The following is a 15583-nucleotide window of genomic DNA, read 5'->3' on the forward strand; positions in this document are numbered from 1 at the left end:
TAATATAAAGTACTCTAATATAGTCTTAGGACTGCTGCTGCAGACTGCTCATTGCCGTAGGAAGACCCTGTCAGCAAAAAAACATACCAGCTAATTCCATTCTAGCACTTTTTGGATTACGTATTAAACAATGAAGCTACTTTTAGCATGGCAATGTGAAAGTCACTACAATGGAGAATTGCAGTCGTGTGTGTCTGTGTACTGAAATTCATATTTGGATTTTGAATTCGATTAGGTTTTGTGAAACATGCCAAATACATTATTTTTAGTCATCTGCCAGACAATGGTCTAGACACGTATCCTTAAGTCGCGGTCAGGCTAAGAATTAGGACATTGTCCAAAATCAGTTCAATGATATATGCACTGATCTGAAAGTGTGATACGGTCTTTGAACAGGGCCTGTATTCACAAAGCGTCTGGAGTGCTGAGTGCATTTTAGATCACAGTAAGTAAGATTACAAGTGCGGGGGGGGGGTCTGATCCAAGATCAGCTCTCCAGGACCCTGACCTATGTGGAATCTCTCATGACGAAACTGACCCATTGTCCTTCATCTCTCCCTCCCTCCTCCTGTCGTTGTGGCAGGGCGCTGCTGACCTTGAGTGAGTTATGTATAGCGCGGTGACGCCGCAGACAGGGAGCAGGGTACCAGACTACTCAGGGGGAGACCAAACAGACAGAGAGAAACAGGGAGGTTCTGTAGGTTGAAATCAAACCTCACTGAATGGGTTTCCTCAAGTGGAGGATGATAACCACTCATGTCATCAATAAGCTGTTGAGGATGCTGTTGATTGGCTAATGGCCTGGTAGGAGGTCAGCCCTCATGGTGCTTCAGACCCATCCTGATGAATCCGATTTAATGAGTCAATCACCAGGATAGAAACATGTAGCAGATCTAGCTCTAACATTGAGTCAATGAGGAACCAAGTGCTCAAAAAACTCATGTTTATAGACCTGTAAACACCATCATACACAATGGATGGTTTCATCATTAGATCTGATTCATCTGGATTGACTAAAAGTGGTTGTCCGACGACCCATCCACACCGCTCCGGCCAAATGCCACACCCTCTAGTGTTTATTTTCCACACGATTCAGGATGAGTGGTCAGGCAATGAAACCATAGCCAGTTTACCAGTTCAATTAATCTGACGATGAACCTATTCACGCCTTTTATCTACAATAAGTAATCCAAAAATCAACAAACACTTGTCATGTTTTCATTTCAACACATTTTATTTACATATTCCCCAAATACAACTTAAATACCATTTATGCTTCATCTGCTTCCATCACGTTTACATCTTCAGTTCAGTCCATCTTCATTTCAACAGTCTTTCCAATGATTATCCCTTCATGTTTCCTTTTAGACTTTTCCATAGTCCACCCTCCCTCCACCCTGCTCTCTATCTCACCCCCCAGGGGCAGGCTCAGTCGACGGGCCCCTGAAAGATGAGTTTGATGTGCCCGTGCTCGCCTGTCAGCCAGGTGCCACAGAAGGGGCATGCGGCGTGGAAGGCGTGTGTGCCGTGCGGCAGCGGGATCTGGCTCCAGCCCGCCACTGTCTTTTCCGAACACACGTGGCCACAGGGGCAGAAGGCGTGGGTCGGGGGGCCCGCGTCCAGGTACAGCCCGCCCTCACAGCCCAGCCACAGGGGCACGTAGGGGCCCACGCGCCGGCACATGGGGCACTCCCTTTCCCCGGTGCTCGCCGGAGCTGTCCCTCCAGGGCCCACGTTGTGGCCCTTGTCTTTCCGGTAGCCCCAGTTGTGGTAGCCGTGGACGTGACCACAGTTGACATAGACCCAGGGCTGCTTCTTGTCCACAATCTCTCGCCGGGCCAGGCTGGGGAAGGCCAGGGTGTTGAAACCCACGGGGCACTGGGGCCGTGCAGCATTCAGCTCCTGGCGGAGGGTCTCCAGCTGCTTGAGGGTGGGGGTGCGGCGCAGGCCCGACGGGGTACGCCACAGAAGGGTTGCGCCGCACAGGTCGATCAGAGAGCCGTCCTGCAGGGTGTTGGACTCGTTCTCCACCTGGGGAGGAGGGGAGGGGGAGGGGGAGGAAGGGAGAGGGAGGAGGAGGGGGGAGGAGGGATAGGGGGGGAGGGGGAGGGGGAGAGGGATAGGGGGAGGAGGGGGAGGGGAAGGGGGAGGAGGGATGAGGGGAGGGGGGGAGGAGGGATAGGGGGAGGAGGGGGAGAGGGATAGGGGGAGGAGGGGGAGGGGAGGGATAGGGGGAGGAAGGGAGAGGAAGGGAGAGGGAGGAGGGATAGGGGGAGGAGGGGAGGGGGAGGAAGGGAGAGGGAGGAGGGATCGGGGGAGGAAGGAGGGATAGGGGGAGGAGGGATATGGGGAGGAAGGGAGAGGGAGGAGGGATAGGGGGAGGAAGGGAGGGGGAGGGGGGATAGGGGGAGGAGGGATATGGGGAGGAAGGGAGAGGGAGGAGGGATAGGGGGAGGAAGGGAGGGGGAGGAGGGATAGGGGGGGGATTAGTAAACAAGCCCAGAAAATACTGTAACTGACAAACCCATAACTATTTGCATATGTTGTTTCCTTTTTCGGTGTTTGGAATTTTATTTCCCTTCCCAACAACCACTTGATGGCACTGTGATCATCCCATAGACATTAAAGCCATGATTCACATACCATCAAGAGTCTAATCAAATGATTCACATACCATCAACAATCTAATCAAATGATTCACATACCATCAATTATCTAATAAAATGATTCACATACCATCAAGAGTCTCATCAATTGATTCCAGTAGTCCTGATAATCAGACAGGTTTGAGGCTTTATTCCCCCCCCCCCCCTTACCACTGATGACCCCCCTCTCACCAATGTTCCCCTCTGCTGGGCCGAGCGTGTCTCCCGCAGGGCAAAGACGTTCCCACACACCGAGATCTCCCGCCACACGCCCGGCGCCGGCTCAGACACAAACTCCCCCGCCGGGTGCATCACCAGCACGCCATTGGTGGTCAGGCCGTCCATCAAGCCGTCCGACGTCCGCCATTTGGCAGCCCGCTCCTGAGAGACCCGCCCCCGCACACAAAGAGACAGACAAAGAGCCAAGGTAAGGGATAGTGATGATAGAGGCAGATAGAGAGATCAAGAGGGGAGGGAGGTAGAGCGAGAAAGAGAGTGGAAGAGAAAAAAAAGAAAGAGAGAGAGAGGGGCTGGGGCAAATAGAGAAAGAGGGGGAGAAAAAAACAGCAAGCATTGCTTTTTTGTACTTCTATATTTAGCACAGAGTAGGACTGCTATACTGAGATGCACACACACACACACAAACATTTCAGGGCATTCAATCCCTCCAGCGGCTGTGTTCTCTGATATTCTGTCAGTGGACATAGAATTCAAAGCAGTCACGACTGCAAGCCATTCAACCAGTAATATTGTATAAGCTTTACAGTAAATGTACGTCATTATATTTTTTTACAAATCCCCTCTCTCTCTTTCCATCCCTCTCTCTCCACCTCCACACTAGCAGTGTGCCAAGCCGCCTGCCTGACCCCGCTTTCTGCCAAGGACATTGTGTGTGCCAGTTATAGTATAGAGGAGGTTATTCAGCCTGCGTTTCATTGACAGCAGCTAGCAACTCTTCAGCTATTATCCAGTTCTCTAGCTGTATGTTTAGCATAGCCGTGCACCGACGACATGCTACGAAGCTGAGATGAGTTAAGTCTCTATAGTTGGGTTAGTCATCTGGATGTTATGTCACAATTATGTCATGACTTGGTAACATTGTCCTTGTGGGTTGACTTTTTATCTCACAAAGTGTGAAGTCACACTATAATTGTCATCAACGGCATAATTTTGTGTCAGCTTGAAGGCAGGGCAGGAGGCAAGATCAGGTGGGACCATTCTAGCCAATGAAAGGGCAGATACGGGTGTGAACAACAGGCACAAACCTAACCACTATGAAACTTACATTTGAGCAAATATGCCATCTATTTTTTCTCAACCAAATTCGACACGCTCTCAAATTCCTCGCTTGGTGAGCAAAAAATACATTTTAAAAAAATAAAACGATTTTGGGCTCAGTTTTCCCTCTCGCCTCTCTGGCTGTAGTCAGTTAAACCATTTTCAGAATAAACAGCCTTCTTGTGTTATATTCACTAAAACACATATAATGTATCACAACTGCATGTATCATAATTAATAACTGCATTTGGTGTATTAACTATCCTGTCATTGGTCACTGTTGGCACAGGATGCAGTATTCATCCCCAGGACAAACTTTAAAAGAAACATTACCTCCTTCCTTAATCCAATCCAATATGGCCGCCCTTCCTGCCCCTCATAATCAAGTGCTAGTGGAGGTCAGTGGCAGTACAGTGTGTCTGACTATGACTCTGGCTCCCATTGATGCAGATGAGTACTGCTGGACTCCTGCCTCCAATGTCTTCCACAATGACAATGCCCTCCCTCCCTCTCTCCCCCCCCCTCTCTTTTCCTCCCTCCCCCCCACTGGCCTCCCTGTCTCTCCCCTTGCCAACTCTCTGTCTCTCCGTTTACAAATTAATCTTGCAGAACCCCTTCAATAGCTCATTCCATGGTATGGGAGAGGGCAGGGGAGGGGGAGAACTGAGTGTCTCTGCCAGGAATGGATCAAAAGCTTATTTTGTCAATGAGTAAGCAAGCAAGCAACCCACCCACCCCCTACTTCATGACACTGGACCACTGCACTGTGATTTTGTGCCAGTCGATTGTTGTGTTTGCTGATTGGAGCGGTTTTCAGCAAACTCACACTCAAACACAGGCAGACACAAGTGTTTGCACACACACATAACATGCATTCATAACAATTTAATCACAGCTCCTTGATTCCCACTATTCCCATTTCCCTGCAGTGTGTGTGTGTGTGTGTGTGTGTGTGTGTGTGTGTGTGTGTGTGTGTGTGTGTGTATAGCATCCAACAATGCTGTCATAAATCCGATCCATTAAAAGAGTTGTGGCCCTTAGAGCCTGACAAAGCAAATGTGTCTTGTCCATCCCGGACGTGTGTTTATTGATAATTACCGTTGATAGTACTGTTGATCTTTAAACAAAGTGCAGGCGCGGGCTGTTTCTGTGGCTGGGAGCTGGGCCAACCGTGAGAAGCCCTAAGCACTAAGGCGAAAAAGATGCCCAACACCAGAGCAGTGTGTATGTGTGTTTGCTACGTGTGCTCCCTCTCCGGACTCTAGGTCACCAGGCTGCTCGTTATGGTGCACGCCAATCACCATCGTTACGCGCACCTGTGCGTCATCAGACTCACCTGGAGTCCATCACTTCCCTGATTACCTTCCCTATATATGTCACTCCCTTTGGTTCCTTCCCCAGGCCTCATTGTTTCTGTTTCATGTCTGTGTGCTGTTAGTGGGTCTTGGTTTGTATTATGGTGCATTTAAAACACCAACTCCCTGAACTTGCTTCCCGACTCTCAGCGTACAATGTCAGTGGAGGCTGCTGTGAGATCAGCTCATAATAATGACTGGAACGGAGTGAATGGAATGGTGCATTTGATACAATTCCACTCCAGCCATTACCACGTTCCCATCCTCCCCAATTAAGGTGCCACCAACCTCCTGTGGAGACCAGAGGTGTTTGTGTTTAAGATGGGGACACCAGAGTGCTAATGGGTTTGTCCAGTACAGAAGGCTGTGCATGAATATATACCTCGACAAAACATTCCCAAGAAGCAGATCACAGGGTGACGATTCACACAGTCACTTACAACTCCTCCACACCACCACTTCCGCCCTGATTCGTCTCCACAGTATATCACACATAACGATGACATCAACGGGTGTGATGTCGCCCATGCTGTCACTCACACTGTAGTCGTCACCGCGATGACTCACCCCCAGGAAGATGTTTTTGGAGGAGTCGAAGCCGGCGGCGTAGATGCGGGCCGTGTACGGGGCGCTGCGTTCGCACATGATACGGCACGCATAGCGGGATATTGTGCTCTGGACCGACTGCCCTCCTCCTCCGCCCCCTCGCCCACCGCACCCTGGCCCTGCCCCCTGGCCACGCCCCCTGGCCCCGCCCCCGGGCCCTGCCCCCCACCACCACTGGTGCTGCTGCCTGCCGTGTCCGTCACCACAAAGTCAATCATGTTCTCTGTAGAACGCCCGATCTGTTGAGGGAGATCGAAAGAGATAGAACATAAGTGATAGAACATAAGTGATAGAACATAGGCGATAGAACATAAGTGATAGAACATAGGAGATAGAACATAGGAGATGGTTCATAGAATTATACAATAAAGTACAGCAGAATAGAGTGGAGTAGTGTAGAGCAGTGTGGAGTAGGGTGAAGTAGAGTGGAGTAGTGTAGAGTAGTGTGGAGCAGAGTGGAGCAGTGTGGAGTAGAGTGGAGTAGAGTGGAGTGGTGTAGAGCAGTGTGGAGTAGAGTGGAGTAGAGTGGAGTAGAGTGGAGCAGTGTGGAGTAGAGTGGAGTACCGTGGAGTAGAGTGGAGCAGTGTGGAGTAGAGTGAAGTAGAGTGGAGTGGTGTAGAGCAGTGTGGAGTAGAGTGGAGTAGAGTGGAGCAGTGTGGAGTAGAGTGGAGTAGGGTGAAGTAGAGTGGAGTAGGGTGGAGTAAAGTGGAGTAGAGTGGAGCAGTGTACAGTAGTGTGGAGTAGAATGGAGCAGTGTGGAGCAGAGTGGAGCAGTGTGGAGTAGAGTGGAGTAGAGTGGAGTGGTGTAGAGCAGTGTGGAGTAGAGTGGAGTAGAGTGGAGTAGAGTGGAGCAGTGTGGAGTAGAGTGGAGTACGGTGGAGTAGAGTGGAGCAGTGTGGAGTAGAGTGGAGTAGAGTGGAGTGGTGTAGAGCAGTGTAGAGCAGTGTGGAGTAGAGTGGAGCAGTGTGGAGTAGAGTGGAGTAGGGTGGAGTAAAGTGGAGTAGAGTGGAGCAGTGTGGAGCAGAGTGGAGCAGTGTAGAGTAGTGTGGAGTAGAATGGAGCAGTGTGGAGCAGAGTGGAGCAGTGTGGAGTAGAGTGGAGTAGAGTGGAGCAGTGTGGAGTAGTGTGTAGTAGGGTGGAGTAGGGTGGAGTAGTGTGGAGTAGAGTGGAGCAGTGTGGAGCAGTGTGGAGCAGTGTGGAGTAGAGTGGAGCAGTGTGGAGTAGTGTGTAGTAGGGTGGAGTAGAGTGGAGTAGAGTGGAGTGGAGTAGTGTGTAGCAGTGTGGAGTAGTGTGGAGTAGGGTGTAGCAGGGTGGAGTAAGATGGAGGAGTGTGTAGCAGTGTGGAGCAGTGTGGAGTAGGTTGGAGTAGGGTGGAGTGGGGTGGAGTAGGTTGGAGTAGGGTGGAGTAGGGTGGAGCAGTGTGGAGTAGAGTGGAGTAAGATGGAGTAGTGTGTAGCAGGGTGGAGTAGTGTGGAGTAGGGTAGAGTAGTGTGGAGTAGGGTGTAGCAGGGTGGAGTAGGGTGTAGCAGTGTGGAATAGTGTGGAGTAGGGTGTAGCAGTGTGGAGTAGGTTGGAGTAGGGTGGTGTAGGGAGGAGTAGGGAGGAGTAGGGTGGTGTAGGGAGGAGTAGGGTGGTGTAGGAAGGAGTAGGGTGGAGTAGGGAGGAGTAGGGTGGTGTAGGGAGGAGTAGGGAGGAGTAGGGTGATGTGGGGAGGAGTAGGGAGGAGTAGTGTGGAATAGTGTGGAGTAGAGTAGAGTGGAGTAGTGTAGAGCAGTGTGGAGTAGAGTGGAGTGGAGTAGAGTAGAGCAGTGTGGAGTAGGGTGGAGTAGAGTGGAGTAGTGTGGAGCAGAGTGGAGTAGAGTGGAGCAGTGTGGAGCAGTGTGGAGTAGAGTGGAGCAGTGTGGAGTAGTGTAGAGCAGTGTGGAGTAGAGTGGAGTAGAGTGGAGTAGTGTGGAGTAGTGTGTAGTAGGGTGGAGTAGGGTGTAGCAGTGTGGAGTAAAGTAGAGTAGGGTGTAGCAGGGTGGAGTAAGATGGAGTAGTTTGTAGCAGTGTGGAGTAGGTTGGAGTAGGGTGGAGTAGGGTGGAGTAGGGTGGAGTAGGGAGGAGTAGGGTGGAGTAGGGAGGACTAGGGAGGAGTAGGGTGGTGTAGGGTGGAGTTGGGAGGCGTAGGGAGGAGTAGGGTGGTATAGGGAGGAGTAGGGAGGAGTAGGGTGGTGTAGGGAGGAGTAGGGTGGAGTAGGGAGGAGTAGGGTGGTGTAGGGAGGAGTAGGGAGGAGTAGGGTGATGTAGAGAGGAGTAGGGAGGAGTAGGGAATAGTGTGGAGTAGGTGAGTGGATAGTGAGGCAGTAGGGAGGTGTAGGAAGGGTAGGGTGGAGTAGGGAGGAGTAGGGTGGTGTAGGGAGGAGTAGGGAGGTGTGGAGTAGGGTGATGTAGGGGAGGAGTAGGGAGGAGTAGTGTGGAATAGTGTGGAGTAGAGTAGAAGTGGAGTAGTGTAGAGCAGTGTGGAGTAGAGTGGAGTGGAGTAGAGTAGAGCAGTGTGGAGTAGGGTGGAGTAGGGAGTGGAGTAGGGTGGAGTAGCAGAGTGGAGTAGTGGAGGAGCAGAGTGGAGTAGAGTGGAGGAGCAGTGTGGAGTAGAGTGGAGCAGTGTGGAGTAGTGTAGAGCAGTGTGGAGTAGAGTGGAGTAGAGTGGAGTAGTGTGGGAGTAGGGTGTAGGGTGGAGTAGGGTGGAGTAGGGTGGAGTAGGGAGTGTGGAGTAGGGAGTAGGGAGGAGTAGGGTGTAGTAGGGTGGAGTAAGATGGAGTAGTTTGGGAGGAGTGGGAGTAGGTTGGAGTAGGGTGGAGTAGGGTGGGTGAGTAGGGTGGAGTAGGGAGGAGTAGGGTGGAGTAGGGAGGACTAGGGAGGAGTAGGGTGGTGTAGGGTGGAGTTGGGAGTAGGGTAGGGGAGGAGTAGGGTGGTGTAGGGAGGAGTGGGAGGAGTAGGGTGATGTGGGGAGGGGAGTAGGGAGGAGTAGGGTGGAATAGTAGGGAGGGAGTGGAGTAGTAGGGTGGGAGTGTAGTGGAGGAGTAGGGTAGGGTGGAGTAGGGGAGGAGTAGTAGGGAGGAGTAGGGTGGAGCAGTGTAGTAGGAGTGAGTAGGGAGAGGAGTAGGGAGTAGGGTGTAGCAGTGTGGAGTAAAGTAGGGGGTGTGTGGGGTGGAGTAAGGGAGTAGTAGGGTGGTAGTGGGAGTAGGGAGGAGTAGGGTGGAGTGGGAGAGTAGGGTGGGGAGGAGTAGGGAGGAGTAGGGAGGAGTAGGGTGGAGTAGGGAGGAGTAGGGAGGAGTAGGGTGGTGTAGGGAGGAGTAGGGTGGAGTAGGGAGGTGTAGGGAGGAGTAGGGTGGTGTAGGGAGGAGTAGGGTGGAGTAGGGAGGAGTAGGGTGGTATAGGGAGGAGTAGGGTGGAGTAGGGAGTAGTAGGGAGGAGTAGGGTGGTGTAGGGTGGAGTAGGGTGGAGTAGGGAGGAGTAGGGTGGTGTAGGGTGGAGTAGGGTGGAGTAGGGAGGAGTAGGGTGGTATAGGGAGGAGTAGGGTGGAGTAGGGAGGAGTAGGGAGGAGTAGGGTGGTGTAGGGTGGAGTAGGGTGGTGTAGGGAGGAGTAGGGAGGAGTAGGGTGGTATAGTAGGGGAGGAGTAGGGTGGTAGGAGGGAGGAGTAGGGTGTGGGAGTAGTAGGGAGGAGTAGGGTGGTAGGAGTAGGGTGGAGTAGGGAGGAGTAGGGTGGAGTAGGGAGGAGTAGGGAGTAGGGAGGAGTAGGGTGGTAGTAGGGAGGGGGTGTAGGGAGGAGTAGGGTGGTAGTAGGGAGGTAGTGGTTTAGGGAGGTGTAGGGAGGAGTAGGGTGGAGTAGGGAGGAGTAGGGTGGTATAGGGAGGAGTAGGGTGGAGTAGGGCGGAGTAGGGAGGAGTAGGGTGGAGTAGGGTGGAGTAGGGAGGAGTAGGGAGGAGTAGGGTGGTGTAGGGAGGAGTAGGGAGGAGTAAGGTGGTGTAGGGAGGAGTAGGAAGGAGTAGGGTTATGTAGAGAGGAGTAGGGTGGAGTAGGGAGGTATATGGGGGAGTAGGGTGGAGTGGGGAGGAGTAGGTAGAGTAGGGAGGAGTAGGGTGGTATAGGGAGGAGTAGGGTGGTTAGGAAGGAGTAGGGAGGAGTAGGGTGGTGTAGGGAGGTGTAGGGTCATGAATAGAATAACATGTATATGAGTGGAAATATGTCATTAGGGAGGAGGGAGGTAAAAAGACCCAATTCCATTTCAATCCCACTGATGTCATGATATTGTCTGGGGCACAGTGGACAAATGCCCACAACATTTCATTAAACAAGCCTGTCCCAAGCCCAATTTCTCATCAAAAAGTTCAATTTCCTATCAGCTCCCTGCCAGGATGCCAGGAGATAAAATGTCAGCCTCATCACAGCCCCTGGTTGGAGAGAGAGCTGACAGAGGAACAGATGGGCTCACTGCAGCCTTGAAGCATTCCAGCCCTGCAGCCTGCAGCCCCTCCAATCCATTCAGTCTGCAGGAGTTGGGACTCCACATTCATCACAGGGATAAGAGAGATAGATATCGGATGGGAGGAGAGGAGAGGAGAGAGAAAAGAGGGGAGGACAGGAGAGGAGAGGAGAGAGAAAAGAGGGGAGGACAGGAGAGGAGAGGGGAGAGAAAAGAGGGGAGGACAGGAGAGGAGAGGAGAGAGAAAAGAGGGGAGGACAGGAGAGGAGAGGGGAGAGAAAAGAGGGGAGGACAGGAGAGGAGAGGGGAGAGAAAGGAGGGGAGGACAGGAGAGGAGAGGGGAGAGAAAGGAGGGGAGGACAGGAGAGGAGAGGGGAGAGAAAAGAGGGGAGGACAGGAGAGGAGAGGGGATGGGAGGGGAGAGAGGGGGAGAAAAGAGGGGAGGACAGGAGAGGAGAGGGGAGAGAAAAGAGGGGAGGACAGGAGAGGAGAGGGGAGAGAAAAGAGGGGAGGACAGGAGAGGAGAGGGGAGAGAAAAGAGGGGAGGACAGGAGAGGAGAGGGGAGAGAAAGGAGGGGAGGACAGGAGAGGAGAGGGGAGAGAAAAGAGGGGAGGACAGGAGAGGAGAGGGGAGAGAAAGGAGGGGAGGACAGGAGAGGAGAGGGGAGAGAAAGGAGGGGAGGACAGGAGAGGAGAGGGGAGAGAAAGGATGGGAGGACAGGAGAGGAGAGGGGAGAGAAAGGAGGGGAGGACAGGAGAGGAGAGGAGAGAGAAAGGAGGGGAGGACAGGAGAGCAGAGAGAAAGGAGGGGAGGACAGGAGAGGAGAGGGGAGAGAAAGGAGGGGAGGACAGGAGAGGAGAGGGGAGAGAAAGGAGGGGAGGACAGGAGAGGAGAGGGGAGAGAAAGGAGGGGAGGACAGGAGAGGAGAGGGGAGTGAAAGGAGGGGAGGACAGGAGAGGAGAGGGGAGAGAAAGGAGGGGAGGACAGGAGAGGAGAGGGGAGAGAAAGGAGGGGAGGACAGGAGAGGAGAGGGAGAGAAAGGAGGGGAGGACAGGAGAGGAGAGGGGAGAGAAAGGAGGGGAGGACAGGAGAGGAGAGGGGAGTGAAAGGAGGGGAGGACAGGAGAGGAGAGGGGAGAGAAAGGAGGGGAGGACAGGAGAGGAGAGGGGAGAGAAAGGAGGGAGGACAGGAGAGGAGAGGGGAGAGAAAAGAGGGGAGGACAGGAGAGGAGAGGGGAGAGAAAAGAGGGGAGGACAGGAGAGGAGAGGGGAGAGAAAAGAGGTGAGGACAGGAGAGGAGAGGGGAGAGAAAGGAGGGGAGGACAGGAGAGGAGCAGACACCACCACCGTCTTCTCCTGACTCTGCATTTCTAACAATCCCTATGGCATCTGCCAACAAATGGCATTTTCCATGAACTGTGACATCAGCTCACAGTGAGTGTGTAGGTAGACTGGTCCCAGATCAGTTTGTGCCATACAGTCAACTCCTACGGCCGTTGTTATGCTATAAAGTACAAACTGAACTAGGACCAGGGTCGCTTGTAGGCAAGAACAGGGGAGTCTGCAATAAAGGCTGCGACTGTGTTGATCCCAAACGGCAACACATAGGGAATAGGGTGTCTCATACTCTGTTGTGAGTTTCTCGGTCCTTGTTTTGCGGAAGCTTTGGGACTCTGCCTGAGTTGGCATGTCATGTTAAAGATGACTCACCTGAAACATATCTGTGTTGCTGTCATGGGTGTATTCTACAATGACCGAGTGACTCCTGGACAAGGTGTAGGAGATGCTGTGCTGGCTTTTGTTGCTGAGAGCCTGTCGATGCAGAACACACACATACACAGGAACCAGGTCATATAGCCAGCTACTTAGGAAAGGGCATTACAGTTTGGAAATGTTTTAGTACCACACATGGTAAGAGTTAATAAACATAGTCGTATATATGTACTACTCATTCCTGCAGCAAACATTTTATAGACAGTGTTTAATACCGTGGAAGACTGTATAATTATAATGTGACCTCTCACCTTTGACACCAGAGGGGTAGAGACATTGTGGATGACATCAGGTTTGACCCCGTTGGCTTTGGGTCTCTTGTAGAGGGCCAGGCGACTTCTCCTCCGTCCCTTGTCCCCATTGGCCAAGGAACCATTGTGCCTGAGTACAGTATGGGTCATAGAAAACACGTATCCAATATTCAACATGGACAAAATATACACTTTCATTAGATAGTTGCCTATATTCCATTCAGTTGGGATTGAGGCTTGCAGTTTTATCCTATTATATATAGTGGGATCTACACAACTAAGTGATGTGAAATGAGAAGTAGACTCTAGACTACTGCTGAGGGATTAAAACATGTGACACTGGGCACAGACGTCATTTCAACTTTTAGTGTTGATTTACATCTGGTTGAGTTGTCAACTAATGTGAATTATACGTGAAATCAACCAAAACAATGACCACGTCATTGGATTTAGTTTAAAAGTTGGGTGAACATCATCACATAGATTTTCGGGTTGTTGAATTGACGTGAAAACAATGTTGATTCAACCAGTTTTGGGCCATTGGGTTTAGTTTTGGCGCGAATTATCCTTTTAAACCTGGACCAAATGTACTGAATCTCAATCCATAATCCTTGGGTTCTAAGGGGAATATTCCTAATGTAGGTTAGTCTGAGTAAATTCTATTAGCTGTCTATGTCATGATTGGATAGGGATCACAAAATGTGTGCAGCTGGCAATACACTGTTAAAACCGCCTCAAATCTATTGCCACACCAGTGCGCCAAAGTAACATAATAAAAAAATCCATCAATTTAAGCTAGAGATATGTCAGTGACATTCCTTATCTACAGCGGTACGACCCCAACAAGACCCGTCGCTGTGCCAACCTACAGCGGTACGACCCCAACAAGACCCGTCGCTGTGCCAACCTACAGCGGTACGACCCCAACATGACCCGTCGTTGTGCCAACCTACAGCGGTACGACCCCAACAAGACCCGTCGCTGTGCCAACCTACAGCGGTACGACCCCAACAAGACCCGTCGTTGTACCAACCTACAGCGGTACGACCCCATCAAGACCCGTCGTTGTGCCAACCTACAGCAGTACGACCCCAACAAGACCCGTTGTTGTGCCAACCTACAGCGGTACGACCCCAACAAGACCCGTCGCTGTGCCAACCTACAGCGGTACAACCCCAACAAGACCCGTCGTTGTGCCAACCTACAGCGGTACGACCCCAACAAGACCCGTCGTTGTGCCAACCTACAGCGGTACGACCCCAACAAGACCCGTCGTTGTGCCAACCTACAGCGGTACGACCCCAACAAGACCCGTCGCTGTGCCAACCTACAGCGGTACGACCCCAACAAGACCCGTCGCTGTGCCAACCTACAGCGGTACGACCCCAACAAGACCCGTCGTTGTGCCAACCTACAGCGGTACGACCCCAACAAGACCCGTCGTTGTGCCAACCTACAGCGGTATGACCCCAACAAGACCCGTCGCTGTGCCAACCTACAGCGGTACGACCCCAACAAGACCCGTCGTTGTGCCAACCTACAGCGGTACGACCCCAACAAGACCCGTCGCTGTGCCAACCTACAGTGGTACGACCCCAACAAGACCCGTCGTTGTGCCAACCTACAGCGGTACGACCCCAACAAGACCCGTCGTTGTGCCAACCTACAGCGGTGCGACCACAACAAGACCCGTCGTTGTGCCAACCTACAGCGGTACGACCCCAACAAAACCCGTCGCTGTGCCAACCTACAGCGGTACGACCCCAACAAGACCCGTCGCTGTGCCAACCTACAGCGGTACGACCCCAACAAGACCCGTCGCTGTGCCAACTTCTGTTTGTTTTGTCCCAACTGTTTGGCCTACAAACTAATGTGGCCCCACTGTGGAAAGGGGACATTCTCATGAACACGATAGTGGTGGATCTCTCTCTCTCTCTCGTTGAGGGTGTCATTTTCTTATTCTGCCCCATGGCGCAGTATTTTATTGACATCTTTGTAAAGTAGGTAGGATGAATAGTGTTTTCAAATCATGTCTTAAGGTACACACAAGTCTATTGTACACACAACCACTCAGACTTGAAACCCCATATAAAATACGCTTTCTTAGGGCATGCTGTTCGTCAAACAGTCTGGAATGGGATGAATGTTATGGCAAATGGACCAACTGTTGTACATATCAACCACTAATGAAGACACATGAGCAAACACACACACATACACACACACACACACACACAACGTCACAGCCACACACGTACACACATGCACTCACAATCACAGCCTTCACCACCACACATCTCCACCACACACATCAGAGGGACAGGTAGATAACCCACCCTAGAACCATGAGCTCCCCATACTTGATGGGCTCCTTGTCCCCGGTGAAGAGTCCGTCGTGGGGCGTGGAACATGAACCCGGGGGGCTCTTGTTGCAGGACGGGCGCAGCTCCAGAGAGGGTGGGGGACACAGGGCCTCTGAGCTACCCTCCAAAACCATGCCCACCAGCCACAACGTGGGCTCACAGCTGGGAGAGAGAGAAGGGGGAGAGAGAGAAGTGAGGCGAGAGAGAAGTGGGGAGAGAGAGAAGGGGGAGAGAGAGAAGGGGAGAGAGAGAAGGGGGAGAGAGAGAAGGGGGAGGGAGAGAAGTGAGGCGAGAGAGAAGGGGGAGAGAGAGAAGGGGGAGAGAGAGAAGGGGGAAAGAGAGAAGGGGAGAGAGAGAAGGGGAGAGAGAAGGAGGAGAGAGAAGGGGAGCGAAATAGAAGGGGGAGAGAGAAGGGGGCGAGAGAGAAGGGGGAAAGAGAGAAAGGGGAGAGAGAGAGGGGAGAGAGAGGGAAGGGGCAGAGAGAGAAGGGGGAGAGAAAGAAGGGGGAGAGAGAGAAGGGGAGAGAGAGAAGGGGAGAGAGAGGGAAGGGGAGAGAGAGAAGGGGAGAGAGAGAAGGGGAGAGAGAGGGAAGGGGAGAGAGAGAAGGGGAGAGAGAGGGAAGGGGGAGCGAGAGAGAGAAGGGGGATAGAGAGAAGGGGGAGAGAGAAGGGGGAAGAGAGAGAAGGGGGAGAGAGAAGTGGAGAGAGAGAAGGAGGGGAGAGAGAAGGGTGATAGAGAAGGTGGAAGAGAGAGAATGGGGAGAGAGAGAAGTGGAGAGAGAGAAGGGGAGAGAGAGAGAAGGGAGAGAGAGAGAAGGGAGAGAGAGAGAAGGGGGAGAGAGAAGGG

At 52.3% G+C, this 15583-nt stretch overlaps 1 pseudogene; it reads right to left on the bottom strand.

Annotated features, from left to right (window-relative positions):
* Nucleotides 1–1221: 1221 nt before the first annotated feature.
* LOC135515385 (E3 ubiquitin-protein ligase pellino homolog 1-like) overlaps nt 1222–15583 on the bottom strand; it is a 25943-nt pseudogene continuing 11581 nt past the window's right edge.

Source organism: Oncorhynchus masou, chromosome 27, assembly GCF_036934945.1.
Source record: "Oncorhynchus masou masou isolate Uvic2021 chromosome 27, UVic_Omas_1.1, whole genome shotgun sequence".
NCBI lineage: Eukaryota > Metazoa > Chordata > Actinopteri > Salmoniformes > Salmonidae > Oncorhynchus > Oncorhynchus masou.